The 15,881-nt window shown below is 44.4% G+C and overlaps 1 protein-coding gene and 1 non-coding gene across 6 annotated transcripts in view; both read right to left on the bottom strand.

Moving 5' to 3' along the window:
- The window catches only part of Palm2akap2 (PALM2 and AKAP2 fusion), a 474,173-nt gene that overhangs the window by 117,012 nt on the left and 341,280 nt on the right, over positions 1 to 15,881 (bottom strand). The window lies entirely within an intron of this gene.
- Positions 14,627 to 14,728, bottom strand: LOC118578970. Its single transcript, XR_004944350.1, has one exon. It is a non-coding gene; the product is annotated as a U6 spliceosomal RNA (small nuclear RNA).

Below are 15,881 nucleotides of genomic sequence, written 5' to 3'. Positions count from 1 at the left end.
GTCTTGAGCTCTTTTCCCTGGGTGTTCTGGATCCAGGAATCTGTATTTGTCTGTTTGCATTTGTTTCTGCCCCACAGGCTGGTTTGGGGAGCACACAGTCGCCCCAGGTGGGGCAGGAGGGTGTAAGCAAAGGGGACAGCATCCTCTGAGAACACTTGGCTTGGGGACTGTGTTTACTTCAGCTCCTGGCTCTTGACGCAGGTTGCCAGTTGCCAAGCCTGCCTTTCCTTTGCTTCCTCTCTGGGGACTCCCACTTCCTGTGCCCAGAGAAGTTTCTTTCCTGCCTATTCCATGTTTATTTCCTTTTTCCAAATCCTCACCCTTGGCCTCTCCTCTGCCAAACTCTCCACATAAGGAAGTGATGACCTCATTCCATTCACCCGGCTGTTTGAAGATGTGCCCATGCTGGGCAGTGGTGGCACTCACCTTTAATCCCAGCACTAGGAACGCAGAGAGGAGAATCTCTGTGAGTTCGAGGCCAGCCTGGTCTACCAAGTGAGTTCCAGGAAAGGCGAAAAGCTACACAGAGAAACCCTGTCTCAACACCCCCCCCAAAAAAAAATAAGAGTACCCTCATGGGAGCAGAAGAGATGGCACAGTGGTTAAAAGCACTGACTGCTCTTCCAGAGGACCTGGGTTCAATTCCCAGCACCCACATGGCAGCTCACAACTGTCTGCAACTCCAGTTCTAGGGAATCTGATACCCTCACACAGATATGCATGTAAGTAGAATGCTGTTGCACATGAAATAGATGAATAAATAATTTTTAAAAGCAAAAGAATACACGCATGTATTAGTTTGGTCATTAACAACGAAATCCTAGGAGGTCCAAGCTCTTTGTGTTCTGGCTGAGAATTTTATCATTGTTTAACTAATGAAGCTCTTGAAAACTCTAGTCAACACTCCAGAGGTGATGGATGCCCCACTGGAGAAACAGCACAGAACAAAGTGTTCTTTAAGCATGGTGCTATAAACCCAGAAGATGTTCAATATACTTGAAATGCATGCTGCCTGCTCACACTCTGGGCTAAGCCAGAGCCAACAGCAAGGAACTCTAAATTTTCCTCCAGACTTCTCACCAGTGACCTGGGGTCCATGCAAATCTACCTTTTGATTCCAACTACACTTAACTCTTCTCAATGTTAAGTAAGATGGAGAATTTTGCTAGCTTGTGTCTGGTTTTGGGTTTGATGCTGGGAATCAAACCTAGGGCCTCATTAAGCAAACACTGTACCACTGAGCTACAGACCCAGTCTGGAGAGCTATGTTTAAGTTTATTGGTGTCTTGCATCTAGGGTTTGGCATTTTGTTTATTCTTTTGTGACCCAAGGTAGTTTTGAACTCCTGGAGATCCTGCCTCAGCCCCCCAAGCACTGGGATTACAACACGTGCCATCATGTCTGGGGTTGTTGTTGTTGTTATTATTTTGTTTTGTTTTTGCTTTTGTTTGTTTGTTGTTTTGGCTTTTTTAGACAGTGTTTCTCTGTGTAGTCCTGGCCAGCCTGAAACTTGTTCTGTAGCCCAGGCTGGCCTCAAACTCAAGAGATCCACCTGCTTCTGCCTCCCAGGTGTTGGGATTAAAGGCGTGCGCCACCACTGCCCGGCTTTGTTGTATACAGGCAACAGGGTAGGAGTTTGACCAGTATGAACAATGCCTTGAGTTTGATGGCCAGAAAAATAAAACAAAATAAGAGATTATAGAGTTTTCTTAGTCATTTCCAAACTTTTTCCTTCCCCTAAACTTTTAAATACAGACTGTTAATTATAGAAAGAGCTGTGAAGATTTTTAGTTATATCAGGGGCCTAAAACAAAAACAAAAAAGACTAAATTGGCATTTAAATTTGTAATAATCCTGATTATTGAAGAGATAGTATTTGCAGCAATCTTTGATTTACTCAACAAAGGTTTTAAAAAAAAATTTTTTTTAATGTTGCTGACTTAGTTTTTAAGAGCACCTGTTGCTCTTGTAGGGGACCTGGGTTTAGTTCCCCAATTCACATCAGGCCACAACCACCTGTAAGTCCAGATCCAGAGGATCTAATGCCCTCTTTTGGCCTCAGCAGACATGTGCACAAACATACAAGCAGACAAAACACACACCCCCAACATAAACTACTAAAAATGTTGTTTTAAGCCCTGTCAGATTGGGACCATGGCCAAGACAAAAATCTCTTTAGAAACCATAGTAGTTGGGCTGGCACCAAGCCACCAAGCATGATGACTAGTATTTGATCCTAGGGACCCACAAAATGGAAGGAGAAAACTGACTCCCACAAGTTACCTCCACATGTATACACACACACACACACACACACACACACACACACACACACACACACACAAATACAGCTAGCTTTTAAAAGTTAAAAAGAAAAAGAAACACCAGTTGACACATGTGGATTTGTGGGTTTATAACCCCAGCAACCGGAAGGCTGAAGCAGGAGTTGAAGACCATAAAACAAAGGTGAGGGGTTGGGGATTTAGCTCAGTGGTAGAGTGCTTGCCTAGCAAGAGCATGGCCCTGGGTTCAGTTCTCAGCTCCGGAAAAAGAAAAAAACAAAACAACAAAAAACCAAAAAACCAAAGGCAATCAGAACACTCAAACAGAACTCTCTCATAAAAGAAAGAAACCACAACTTATAATAAAATAGATTAGGACATGCACAACTTGGTTTTTCATCTTATCACATCTTCTTACAGCCCCATCCAATGCTCCGGCACTAGCTCCTGGCTACTAAGGAATTCAGAGGCAGGCTGAGATAAAACTGAGTGCAGAGGAGGGAGAGCAGGGTCCCCACACACTAGGACGTGGGGCACTGCTGCTCCTGTGCTCCCACGCCAGGCTTTGGCTTTTGTTTTTTGTTTTTCCACCCTTATATGGCTGAGGACAAATCAGAGCCTTAGCGATATGACAGTGGAGTTAAGATAAAAATTCCAGGGCACTAAAGTCATTCTTATTTTTCAATGTGGCAGAATGTCAATTAAAATAAACAAACAAACAAACAGAGCCAGGAGCACAGAGCTCTGTTTAAGTCTTGCTCCATCACTGGGTGAGTTTGGGAAAACTGTTCAGCCTCTCTGTCCCTCCAAATCCTCCCTTACGCTTTCTAAGACATACGCCAGGCAATTACAACCTCTGCCCCCACGGTCGAACTAGTCTGGCTGCCTGGGTGTGGTGGTGCATGCTTTGGACTGTTTCTTGTCCCCAGTAATCTGTCAGATAGCTGAAGCAGGAAGATGGAGATGGGGGGTGGGGGGGGGAAGAGAGAGGGAGAGAGAGAAGAGAGAAGAGAGAAGGAGAAGGAGAAGGAGAAGGAGACGGAGACGGAGACAGAGACTGTTAGTGCTTGGCAGACTGTTTTAGCCAGTGAACCAATCATCTTGTCTGAGTGTATGCTTTCTCTTTTCTTTGTTCTTTTTGGTATTTTGAGACAGAGGCTCACTGTGGGTTCTGAGCGTGGCTTGACTTGGTTCTTTCTGTTTGAAATCACAGGCTCTAGCTCTTCCCCATGAACCTTGTTTCCAAACTAGCTGAAGCAAATCACTGTTAAGATAACAACGTAGGTGTCTCCCCTGGGTGGACACAGAAGATGCAGATAACACCAAGAGAGGGCTTCTAGAACCTTCTTGTCACCAGACACTCCCATTGCAGGAATGCTCACAATGTACTTGGAGGAACTACGGGGATGTACTGAGGAAATATCTGTGAATGTTTCGGAACTTTTATGAGAACTATCCCTGCCAGTACCATCTGTTTTAGGAGGTAATCACTTGCTGAGAAGTTTTTTTTTTTTTTTCTTTCCTTTTCTTTCTTAAATTCAGTGTCTTGTTTTATAACTGAGGTTGGCTTTGAACTCAGAGATTCTCTTGCTCCTCAGTACTTACCTGGGATGCCCAGTATACCTCATCATGGCTGGCTTTTGAAAAAGAGGGCATCTTAGAAAGTAACAAAGTTTGTAGAAGTGCAGGAATATTTCACCAGGGGCTGGCACTTGCCACCAAGCCTGAATACCTGAGTTTGATCCCTGGAACCCGCACAGCAGGAGAGAACTGAGTGTGGAAAGTTGTCCTCTGACCTCCACACCCACAGGCTTGTGCACACCCACCTATGCCCACTCAATAAGTAAATAAATGGAATAAAAAAGAATATTTGTCAACATTTTAACAGCTGGAATGATGGATTGACCTGCAGTTCCAGCTACTTGGAGGGCTGAGGCAGGAGGATGAAAAATTCAGGCTCTCAAAGTGAACTCAAGGCTGGATTAGGAAACAGAGTGAGCCTGTCTCAAAATTTAAAAAAGGCTGAAAGTATTCTTAGTGGGAAAGCACTTTCCTAGCCAGCACAAGATCCTAGGTTCAATCCCTGTCACCACCTAAAACAAACAACACACACACACACTGGCATGGTGGCACGGTGACATACACACAAGGGTAGCATGGTGGTACACATATGTAGGGCTGGCCTAGTGGCACACACTTGTAATTCTAGTGCTTGGGAGGTAGCAGGATGATCAGGAGTTCCAGGTCATATTCAGCTACATGACAGGTTCAAGGCCAGCCTGGGCTACATGAGACTATGTCTCAAAGGGGTTGGAGAGGGGAAGCTAATGGGTTCTGGGCAGAGTTTTCTATGATTTTACTTTTAGAGAAACTGGATCCAGTTGCAGACCTTAATTCCTAAGGAAATGTGCACAGAGAGACATTTACTAATAGGTTGCCAGGGCTTTGCTATGTGGCTTAGACTGACTTCAAACTTTAGGGCAGGCATTACAGGTTTGGGCCGCCATCACACTTAATAGTTACCAGTATATTGTGCACACTGAAACTACACCTCTGTCTGGTTTAAAGTTTCATAAAATATATGTCTTAAATAATTACAACTGGAGTCCATAGTTTGGGAGTAGGCTTTCTCACCAGGCCTCAACAGACCAAATGTGCTGGCTAGTTTTATATCAGCTTGACACAAGCTACAGTTATTTGAAAGGAGGGAACCTCAATAGAGAAAATGCCTCCATAAGATCTGACTGTCCCATTATTGTCATGTCAGAAAGCATGGCGGCATGCACCGCAGACCTGATGCTGGAGAGATAACTGAGATTTCTACATCTGGATCCACAGGCAGTAGGAAGAAACAGTAAGCCACGAGGCCTGGCTTGAGCTTTTGAAACCTCAAAGCCCACCCAGTAGTAACACACTTCCTCCAACAAAGCCACATCTACTCCAACAAGGCTATACCTCTTAAGAGTGCCACTCCTTATGGGCTAATCATTCAAACACATGAGTCTAAGGAGTGGGGTGGGCATTCCTACTCAAGCTTCCACAGCCAGGTATGCATACTTGATGGACCCAGGGACCCTGAGGGAGAGACAAAGCCTCTAAGGCATAGAAATCATTTGCTACATAGTATTTGCAGGAGTTGTGGAGTTTGCTGTACAGATATGGTCTTCTTGCAGTACAACCCAATTCAGCATGTTCAAACATCAGTGAAACATCTACTTAGCTGCCCAACCGTGGCCACACTGTGGCTCAGTTTCCTCATCTGTGACAGGAAGAAGCAGAAGCATCCACCCCTTCAGTTTCTCTGTGACTACTAAATAAGATAATCCGGGTATTAGTACCACACAAAATGGCTGGTACCTAGTAAGCACTCAATAAATATTAACTGAGATTGAGATGGGGCTGTAAATCTCAACAGATAAGTGTAAATGTTATGTAAATGCTAGATAGTAAAATACCAAGTCAATAAGAATAAATCTCAGGTGGATTTAAAAAAAAAAAAAGACCTGACTGTAAGGCATTGTCTTAATTAGTAATTGCTATGGGAGGGCCCAGCCCATTGTGAGTGGTGCATCCCTCAGCGGGTGGTCCCAGGTTTTATAAAAAAGCAGGCTGAAGCATGCCAGTAAGCAGCATCCTTCCATGGCATCTGCATCAGCTCCTGCCTCCAGGTTCCTGCCCTGTTTGAGTTCCTGTCCTGACTTCCCTCAATTAGGGACTATGATGTGTAAGTGTAAGCCAAATAAACCCTTTCCTCCCCAACTTGCTTTTTGGTTGTGGTGTTTTATCATATAGCACTAGAGACCCTAACTGGAACTCCAGGGCAAAATCAAAATGGAGCCATCCACATGGAAGTTATTTGTCATCAGACCAAAAGCAAGTAAGACATTATACAAGCCTTTAAGAAATCAGGCCAGCGAGAGACGGCCAAGCTTTCCAAGCAGAGCATTACAAAGGGCTTCTGCTTCAATGCTTAGCCCTTTCATCCTCTGGCCCACAAAAGAACCTGAAGTGGATCTGCAGCTAACCCATCACTTCTATTGTTCTCTCTCTCAGACCCGTCCTCTACAAAGGAAGCATCCGAGACAACCAATACGCCTTTGCGGCTGGTTTTTGTCATTTGGTTCCCTTTCAGACTACAAAACTATCTGTCCAGCCAACGGTAGCCCTCCTCACATCTTACAGAAATACCGCCTGATTGTAGAATGAAAAACAAGGCCACTTAAGATCATCAAACCAAAGCCAGGCATGGTGGCTCATGGCTGTGACCCCAGCACTTGAGAGATTCAGACAGAAGCGTGGTCACGAGCTTGAGGCTAGCCTGGACTACACAGCAAGACCTTGTCTCCAAAATCCCAATAAAATATCAAGAAGCAGATGTTTGAGCTAAACTGTGGTTTTTATTTGCACAGTTGTCGGTTTTGAAATTAAAAAAGAAAAACCCCAAACCCACAACTAACTAAATATCAAAGCACAGCAAACACCATGCTTGTGGCACCCTCCTGCCTCCGAAGACTCAACACATGAAAACACTGTGACATTGAACTTTAAGTCAACAACAAGCAATTTCTTAGGATAAGTCCAAAGCATGCTTTATGCAGTATTTGGGGCATACCATTAAGAAATTATTGCTTAACAGTTATCTCCAGCTCAAACTTAACTGGATCTGCAGGGTATTGTGGGGGGGGGGATTTGATGTTTGGTGTTGAGGTTGAATCTAGGCCTTGAACATGTTCTGCCAGTGAGCTAAGCCACTGGCCCCAGGTTTCCACTATTTTATCTGGCTAAGTTATTCCTGCCCATGCCCATCTCTAGATTCCTCCTTGTTCTGCTAACCAAAAAAAAAAAAAATAAAATAAAATAAAAAAATTGCATTTACTATTCAAATATAGAAGTTGCAAAGTATCATTTTTTCCTTTTTGATACAGGGTCTCACACTGTAACCCAGGCTGGCCTGGAATTCACTATATAGCCAAGGCTGACCTCAAACTACTGACTATCCTCTTGCCATAGCCTTCTCAGTGTTAGGATGAGTCATCCCTCTTGGCTACCAAGTATCTGTCTGTCTGGTTCAAAACCCGGCTTCCGGAGCTCTGGTATGTGAGTGAACTTCACTACCGCAGTCTTGACCACATCTGTGAAAAGCTTAGGAATGGTTTTCCTTTGCAGCGTTGTTTTGAGGATTGTACGGGACAGACAGAAGAGAATAAGAACAAAAACAAAGGAGATGGTGTGCGTAAGGGTTTGGCACAGTTCCTAGCTCAGAACAAAATCCATTCTGACTGTTACTATCAGCGAGAGAACTCGGTGAGAAAACGAAATGACTCAGAAGGTACCCGGGGTCTTTGATTTGTCCCCCACGACCCCCATCTACACCTACCTGAGATGATGTGACTTCATTTACTGGACACTCATTTCAGTTGATGCTAAAAAGCAGCACACAGGACTAATTGTGGTGGGTATTGTGTTCCCTGAAATATTGTGTGTTTCCTGAAATAAACATATCTGGGGTCAGAGAACAGACAGCCACTAGAACAAAGCCAAAAATGGTGGCTAGAAAATGGGAAGAGTAAGCCATAGCAGAAGTTGGGCGGTGTTAGTGCACGCCTTTAATCCCAGCACTTGGGAGGCAGAGCCAGGTGGATCTCTGAATTCAAGCCACTTTAGAAACAGCTAAGCATGGTGACCCATACCTTTAATCCCAGAAACCCAACCTTTAATCCCAGGGAGTGATAACAGAAAGCAGAAAAGTATATAAGGCCTGAGGACCAGGAACTAAGTTAGTAAAGCATATAGTTAGTTAAGCATCTGGTTGGTTAAGTGTTCAGGCTTTGGAGCAACACAGTTCAGCTGAGATTCATGTGGAGGAAGACTCAGAAGCTTCCAGCCTGAGGAAACAGGATCACCTGAGGAACTAGCAAAGTGAGATAGCTGTGGCTTGTTCTGCTTCTCTGATCTTCCAGCATTCACCCCAATAACTGGCCTCGCCTCGGGTTTGATTTTATTAATAAGACTCTTTAAGATTCCTTTTACAACTAATAGCTACAGTGTCGACGGAGCATAGCCGCTTATGACAAGTCCTTTCATGTGCATTTCTCTTAAACATATTTAAAAAGATTTATCCACTTTTATTTTATGGGAAGGGTGTTTGCATGTATGTGCCCCACATGCACGCAGTGCCAACAGAGGCAACTGAACCTCTGGGCACTGGGAACCAAACCCGGGTCTTCTGGAAGAGCAGTCTGTGCTTTTAGCCACTGAGCCACCTCTCCAGCACCTTAGCCTTGAACTCTTTATCCTTCTTTCTCTGCTTTCCAAGTGTTAGACTCACAGACATTTTCCATTCTGGGCTGAGGTTTTTTGTTTTGTTTTGGGTTTTGTGTGATTTTAAATGTAATATTTTTAATTTATCCTTTGAAATTTTCATATATGTATCTCGATCATATCTGTCCCCCCTTACTTCCCCCCCTTTGCTCCCCCCAACACCTCGTCCTCCCAGCTCCATCTTATTTTATAAAAATAATTTCCTGACTCACAGTAGTGCTTCCTGTACCACATGGATGTGAGCCACACCCTGGAGTCTAGGCAGCCTGCTGGAGACCACATCCCTTTAGAAAAATAACTCCCTTCTCCAGGGGCCATCCGTTGCCAATAGCCCAGTTTGTAAAGTCACAATGTAGATCGGGCTGGCCTCAAACTCATGGGACTCTGCCTGCCTCTGCCCCCAGATGCTAGCACTAAGGGGGTGCCCCACAATATCCACATTTTTTTTTTATAAAAAAGCCTTTTCAACTTTTATTTTCATTTTGTGTGTGGGGTGTTCTGCTCACATGAATGTTTGTACACCATATGCATGCAGTGCACCCAGAGACCAGAAGAGGGCACTGAATGCCATGGAACTGGAGTTACAGGTGGTTGCGGGCTGTCATTGGATGCTGAGAATCTGTCTTGGGTCCTGTGGAAGAGTAGCCAGTGCTCTTAACTACTGAAGGAAGTGTCACTCCAGCTTTCAACTGGTTTGATTTTGTGTAGGTCTTGTGTGGGTAACCACAACAACCATATCACATTGAGAACACAGTATTTCATGTATTCTTCCCATTCCCTGGCTCTTATATTCTTTCTGCCCTCTTCCTCTGCAGAGGTGGAGTAGGGCCTGACTTTTTTGAGATGAGCTTTTCTCGTGTGGCCTAGCTTGGCCTCACATTCAACATTCTGGGATTATACTATGCTGAGATTATAGGCATACACCATCACATCCAGCTACAAATGTGTGTATTATGTAAAAATTGAAGGACAGAGTCTTTCACACCGCTCATGATAGGCTTGAACTCACAGGAATTCTCCTGTCTCAGCCTCCTGAGTGCTGGGATTGCAGGTGGAAGCAATCACACTCAGATAAAAATATGTTTGGACTTGGGTTTTTTGTTTTGTTTTATTTTGTTTTGTTTTGTTTTGAGACAGAATCTTGACATGCAGCCCTGGCTGACCTGGAACTTGCTGTGTAGACAAGGCTGTCCTTGAATTCACAGAGATCCTCCTGCTTGTCTTCCAAATGTCAGGATTAAAAGCGTGCAGTACTATACCCCCTTGAAAGGATGTATTTGAAGAAAACTTAAGACCGTCACTCTCACAGAGGAAGCACTGTGAAAATTATGCCATCGAAGCCTGGGCTGCCTCCCCCCCCCCACAGCCACCCCCGCGGCCAATCCACTACCTTAAATAGACTAACTCGGAGACCCAAAAAAGGAATGGTGAAAATGTCCTTTAGCCAGGGAACAAATTTAGAGCAACCTCTCTGTGAGTGCACAGTGTAGACTGACTTCTGGTCCCAGATGTGTCTTTTTGTCCTGGGCCCCCAACACAAAACAATGCCCTGCAATGTTGCCATCATCGAGAACAAAGGGCGAATGAGTCTCCACCACCGGCAACAAAAGGCTCTCCAGAGTGGCTTTTTATACCCAAAGCCAAAGAAAGCTATAACCTGTGACCTCTATTCACCACAGGAAGAGTCAAAAAACGCTTTCCCTGCTTTTGTAACAGAGAACATCTGCCTGTCTCAGGGGACAGTGTCTCTCCCAGTGACACGTTCCACATGGAGAGAAGCATTCTCTTTGCATGCGGCTGTCCACCCAGAACCTTCCTTGACTTGGAAATGTGTCCTCAGCTGTTCTACCCACAGCCTCTAACTTGCCTACTGGGTGCCAGTCTTATTTATGGTGTAAGCAAGGGAGAAATATTGCAGACATAATGAGAATACAAGGCTTTTTTTCTAAGAAAAATCATGATGTTGGTATGTTTATGCTCCTCTTCAGAAACAGTTTCTCTCTCTCTCTTTCTCTCTCTCTCTCTCTCTCTCTCTCTCTCTTTCTCTCTCTCTCTCTCTTCCTTTTTTAAAGATTGGTTTTCACTATGCAGCCCAGGCTGACCTCAGACCTCACAGAAGTCTGCCTGCACCACCACACCAGGCTAGTTTTTCGTCTTAATATGCACAGGACAAGAGAACATAGTAGAGCCCACCCTGTTGGCATTGAAGACGCCATGTATTATTATCCAGGACTGGAGATGTGTTTTATTGATAGAAAATGGAGTATTTGATTATCAGGTTTCTAGAAGAGAAGTAGTTTTGAGGGTGCAATACAAGCTACTGACAGCAGAAAGGTGGAGCCGGAAGCAGCTTTGAAGCAGGTCTTCCCAAACCTGCACTGCCCTGGCTGGCCTCTCCCAGTTCTTCCCTGGGCAGGGTTTTTAAAGAACAGGTTCAAGCAGGAGGGCTGGGAAGTGCCATCTGCTCCCTCTCACCTGACCCAAGTGGGCTTGTAATAACAAATTACATCCCAGAGTTGAGGAGGTCAGCGAGGATATTTTCTTTTCATTATAAGTAATTAGACGACAGGAAAATAGCTTAGTCAGTAAAGTGCTTGCAAGCTTGAAGACTGGAGTTTGACCCACAGAAACCAAGTTAACAAGCCAGGCGTGGTGGTATGTGTTCATACTCCCAATGCTGGGGAGGTGGGAAGGGTCCCTGGGAATCCCAGGGCAGCCAGCTTAGCCTACTTGGTGAGCTCCAGGGCCAGTGAGCAACCCTGTCTCAAAACTAAAGGGAAATAGTATCTGAGGAGCCATGCCAAATGTACAAACACACACACACACACACACACACACACACACACACACAACTGCATTACTCCAGAATTACTAGAGAAGTAACATTACTTCATGCTTCATGGACTAGATAAGAGTAACTCCACAAAACAAACACATTTCAATAAAAACAATCCAAGACCTTATAGCTTGTTCACTGTCCAGATTGACTCTGTTTTCCATACAAGAGGTCATACTGCTACTCACATCTTTCAAGACTGAATTGTTTCCAGGAACACCTAACCTCTTCCTTGGAGGAGTTATGGCATAGTCAAAGGACATATCATCACAGAGCACTCATACATGTATGGCCTAACTGTCTCCAGATGGAAGTTCCTGGTAGCCTGGTCACTCTGCCCACAGGCCTTCCAGAGTTAGCTTGTTGAAAACTGTGATCTATTGTCCATGTGGGTTCAGAAGATGAGAGCCCACTTAGTGTCTGTAAACTCTTGTTGTTACTTTTCCTGGTAAACAGAAGATCTCTTTAGTACAGTTGTTGCTGGCAGAGGCAAACTTTTGAGACCTCTTCTTGCCCTGTGGTGGGTATTGTGTTCCCTGAAATATTCTGTGTTCCCCGAAATAAACATACCTGGGGGCAGAGAACAGACAGCCACTAGAACAAAGCCAAAAATGGTGGCTAGAAAATGGGAAGAGTAAGCTATAGCAGAAGTTGGGTGGTGGAGGTACACGCCTTTAATCCCAGCACTTGGGAGGCAGAGCTAGCCGGATCTCTGAGTTCAAGGCCACTTTAGAAACAGCTAAACATGGTGACCCACGCCTTTAATCCCAGAAACCCTGCCTTTAATCCCAGGCAGTGACAGCAGAAAGAGAAAGATATATAAGGCGTGAAGACCAGAAACCAGAGCAATTGGAGTAAAGCATGTAGTTAGTTAAGCATTTGGCTGGTTAAGTGTTCAGGTTTGGAGCAACACAGTTCAGCTGAGATTCATGTGGAGGAGGACTCAGAAGCTTCCAGCCTGAGGAAACAGGATCACCTGAGGAACTAGCAAGGTGAGATAGCCGTGGCTTGTTCTGCTTCTCCGATCTTCCAGCATTCACCCCAATACCTGGCCTCGGGTTTGGTTTCATTAATAAGACCTTTTAAGATTCCTGTTACATTGCCTTCTTGCACTCTTCTTTTTCTAATGTTCATTTATTTATTTATTTTAAAATATCTATCTATCTATCTATCTACTTATTTATTTATTTAGTGGATCTGAGGATCGAACCCAGGGCCTTGCACTTCTTAGGCAAACGCTCTGCCACTGAGCTAAATCCCCAACCATTTATTTTTTTAAAATCCAGGTTTTCACAACCAGCTTGGCTGACTAAAGTAAATGCTGATCATTCAAACAGGTTGAAATTCCACAAGAGCAACTGTGCAGCCATAACTTGGTAACACATTTCCCCGATGGCTAAGTACTGCCTCCTCTCTTCTGCTACCTCCCTGGAAATGTGTGTTCCTAGTAGTGTTACTGACAGCAAGCAGAAACAACTCCTAAGTCCATCAATTTGTGAAAGTACAAAACCAAAACTAAACAGGGCTGGGGATGTAGCTCACAGCAGAACACTTGCTTAGCATGTGCCAGGCCCTGGGTTCCTGCCCCAGTACCCTCAAAACAAAACCCCCCACGGTGACATACTGGCACACTCATAAACCAAATGTTATTCAGCAATAATAGGAATGGGAATAATAGGAACGTAGACCTCCCTCCAAAGCATACTAATCAGGTACAAGAGATCACCCTGTGAGACTCCACAGCCTGGAGTTGGGCTGGGGCAGTGATAACAAGGAAGAGAGAGTGTAGGGTCTCACTGGAATGATGAAGGTTTTTGTAAATTTATTTTTATTTCATGTTCATTTGGTGTTTGCCTGCAAATATGTCTGTGTGAGGGTGTCAAAAAAGCCTTGTAACTGGAGTTAAGACAGGTGTGAGCTGGGAATTGAACCTGGGTCCTCTGGAAGAGCAAACTGTGCTCTCAACCTTTTGGCCTTCTCTCCAGCCCTGATGAAGGTATTTTTAAGGCTGGTGGGGTTGGACATGTAGTTGAGTGGTACTTGCTTTTTGCTTACAATGACACATTTTCTAAAAATTATTAAATCAAACACATGGGTTATCTTTATGACACAAAAAGTGTATGCCTTAAAAAGTTGTATTTTTTTTCAAAGCTAAAGGGAACTAAGTGGGTGTGGTGGCAGAGGCAGAGGCTGACTAGGAAAGTTAGAATTCAAAGTTGCCCTTAGCTACATAGAAAGTTTGAGGTCAGCCTGGGCTACATAAGACCTCTTATTTTTTGTTAGTTTGTTTTCCAAGACAGGGTTTCTCCCTGGCTGTCCTGGATCTCGCTCTGTAGACCAGGCTGGCCTCGAACTCACAGAGATATCTGCCTGTCTCTGCCTCCTGAGTGCTGGGATTGCAGGTGTGCACCATCACTGCCTGGCTTATTTTAAAGGAAGGAAAAAGAAAGAAAAGAAGGAGGGAGAGAGAGTAGACAAAGGAAGGGGGGGAGATTGATTTTTTTTTAAGGAACTGAAGTTTCAGAGCCTCTAGAAGGTGAAAAAAGTAACTGTGTGCTACAAGAGAATCATGCTGTATGTGACTGGCTGGCCCAGAACTCACTTTGGAGAAGCAGCCTGACCTGAAACTCACAGAGATCCACCTGCCACAGAATTCTTCCTGCTTCTCCCTCTTGAGTGTGAGTACTGGAATGGAAGGCACGCACCACCACACCTAGTGAGATTTTCTTTTTCTTTTTTATTTTTTTAGTTTTCAATTTTCTTGTATTTTTGAGACAGGAACCTGTTAAGTAGCTTAGACTTACCTCAAACTGCCATGTAGCCAAGCTGTTCTTAACTCTCAGCAATCCTCCTGCCTCCATCTCAATCCTTCTGACTTCCTGCACCACCACAAAGGGACTGAACCTAGGACCCACACATGCTAGGCAAGGTTTCTACTCCCCCTCCTTTCTTCCTTCCTTCCTTCCTTCCTTTCTTTCTTTTTTAAAATTTATTGCATATAGTTATGATGAAGATGTACTACGTCTTGTGAGAACATCCAGCAAGAATACTGGACAGAAAATGTCACGGGAGGAGGGAACATCTGAGCGTTCAACTTGAAGAATGAACCAGGATGGGAGGGGGCGGAGGGGAAGAGCTAGCTAGCTAGGAAACTGTGAGTAAAAGCCAAATTGGTTTGTTTTTTGTTTTTAAGTAGGAACACTTCCCCAATTTGTGTGTCATCCTTCAGCAGGGGACATGCTAATCTTTGCCTCATTCCAATTTTAGTACATGTAATACCAAAGAAAGCAGAGCCACGGGGCTTTAAAAAATGAGGCACCTAAAATAAAAAAATAAACTAAAAAAAAAAAAAAAACAAAACAAAACAACAAAAAAAAACGAGGCACCTGGCCTTGAGTTTGGTCTGTTCTAAGGAGTGAGGAGGCTGGAAAGGCTTCAGACGGAAGGACTCCTGGGATTGAAAGGTAACTGGCTAAAGACTGGATGGAGAGGACAGGGACAGATGCTGAGATGTAGTGGAAGATGTGGAGAAGTGCCCTGGAGTCAGAGCGAAGAAGTCTGAGCCTCCTTCCCTGTGCAGGGGGAGCTTATCAACCATGTCTGGCATTGCAGGCCTGTAAGCACAGTTACTTAACAGGCAGAGGCAGGAGGATGGCAAATTAGTGTGACCTTGTTTCAAAAGGATATAGCTCAGCGGTAGATTGTCTAGAATGTTCTAACATGTTCAAAGTCTTGGGTTCAATGCCCAAGACTACAAAAACAAAAAGAAATAACCAAGAATTGACAAGACAGGCAAGTCCCTAAACTCTGTCTTGATCAATTAGGCCCAGTGGTGCAAACCTACTTGGAAGATTGGCAAAATAAAGTAGCAAGGTCGAGCGTAGCCTGTCTCTTTCTCTGCTTTTATTTGTTTTTGTTTGTTTTTGGTTTTTTAAGACAAGGTTTCTCTGTAGCTTTGGAGCCTTTCCTGGACCAGGCTGGCCTCGAACTCACAGAGATCCTCCTGGCTCTGCCCCCCAGTGCTGGGATTAAAGGCGTGCATCACCACCACCTGGCATGTTTGTTTGTTTTTAAGGAGCTGTGATTATAGCTCAGTGGTAAAGTATTTGCCTAGCATGTGTTCAATCCAAGTACTTTACCAGGGGGGAAGAAAAGCACTCATTTTAATTTCAGATCTTCTGAAATCTGAACTTTAAAGGCAGCAGCCTGGAAAGTTCCTGTTTCTGCTGCAAAGGGGATTTCCATAGCCAGGCAAGTTTTAGCAAACGATAAGCCATACCATTCACACACTCACTCATTCAGTGTCCGAATAAACATTAACACAGAAGAAGACAACTCGAAGGGCTCCTGAAGTCTGACCGCCCTTTTCCTGTGAACAGTGATGACACAGCTGGAATAAAGTCAGCGTCTCTCTCCAAAGGATGAACACAGCGAAGCGAGCT

This window comes from Onychomys torridus, chromosome 2 (assembly GCF_903995425.1).
Source record: "Onychomys torridus chromosome 2, mOncTor1.1, whole genome shotgun sequence".
In the NCBI taxonomy this organism is placed as follows: domain Eukaryota; kingdom Metazoa; phylum Chordata; class Mammalia; order Rodentia; family Cricetidae; genus Onychomys; species Onychomys torridus.
Note: the sequence above shows the minus strand (reverse complement) of the source record. Positions and strands in the feature narration are given on the sequence as shown.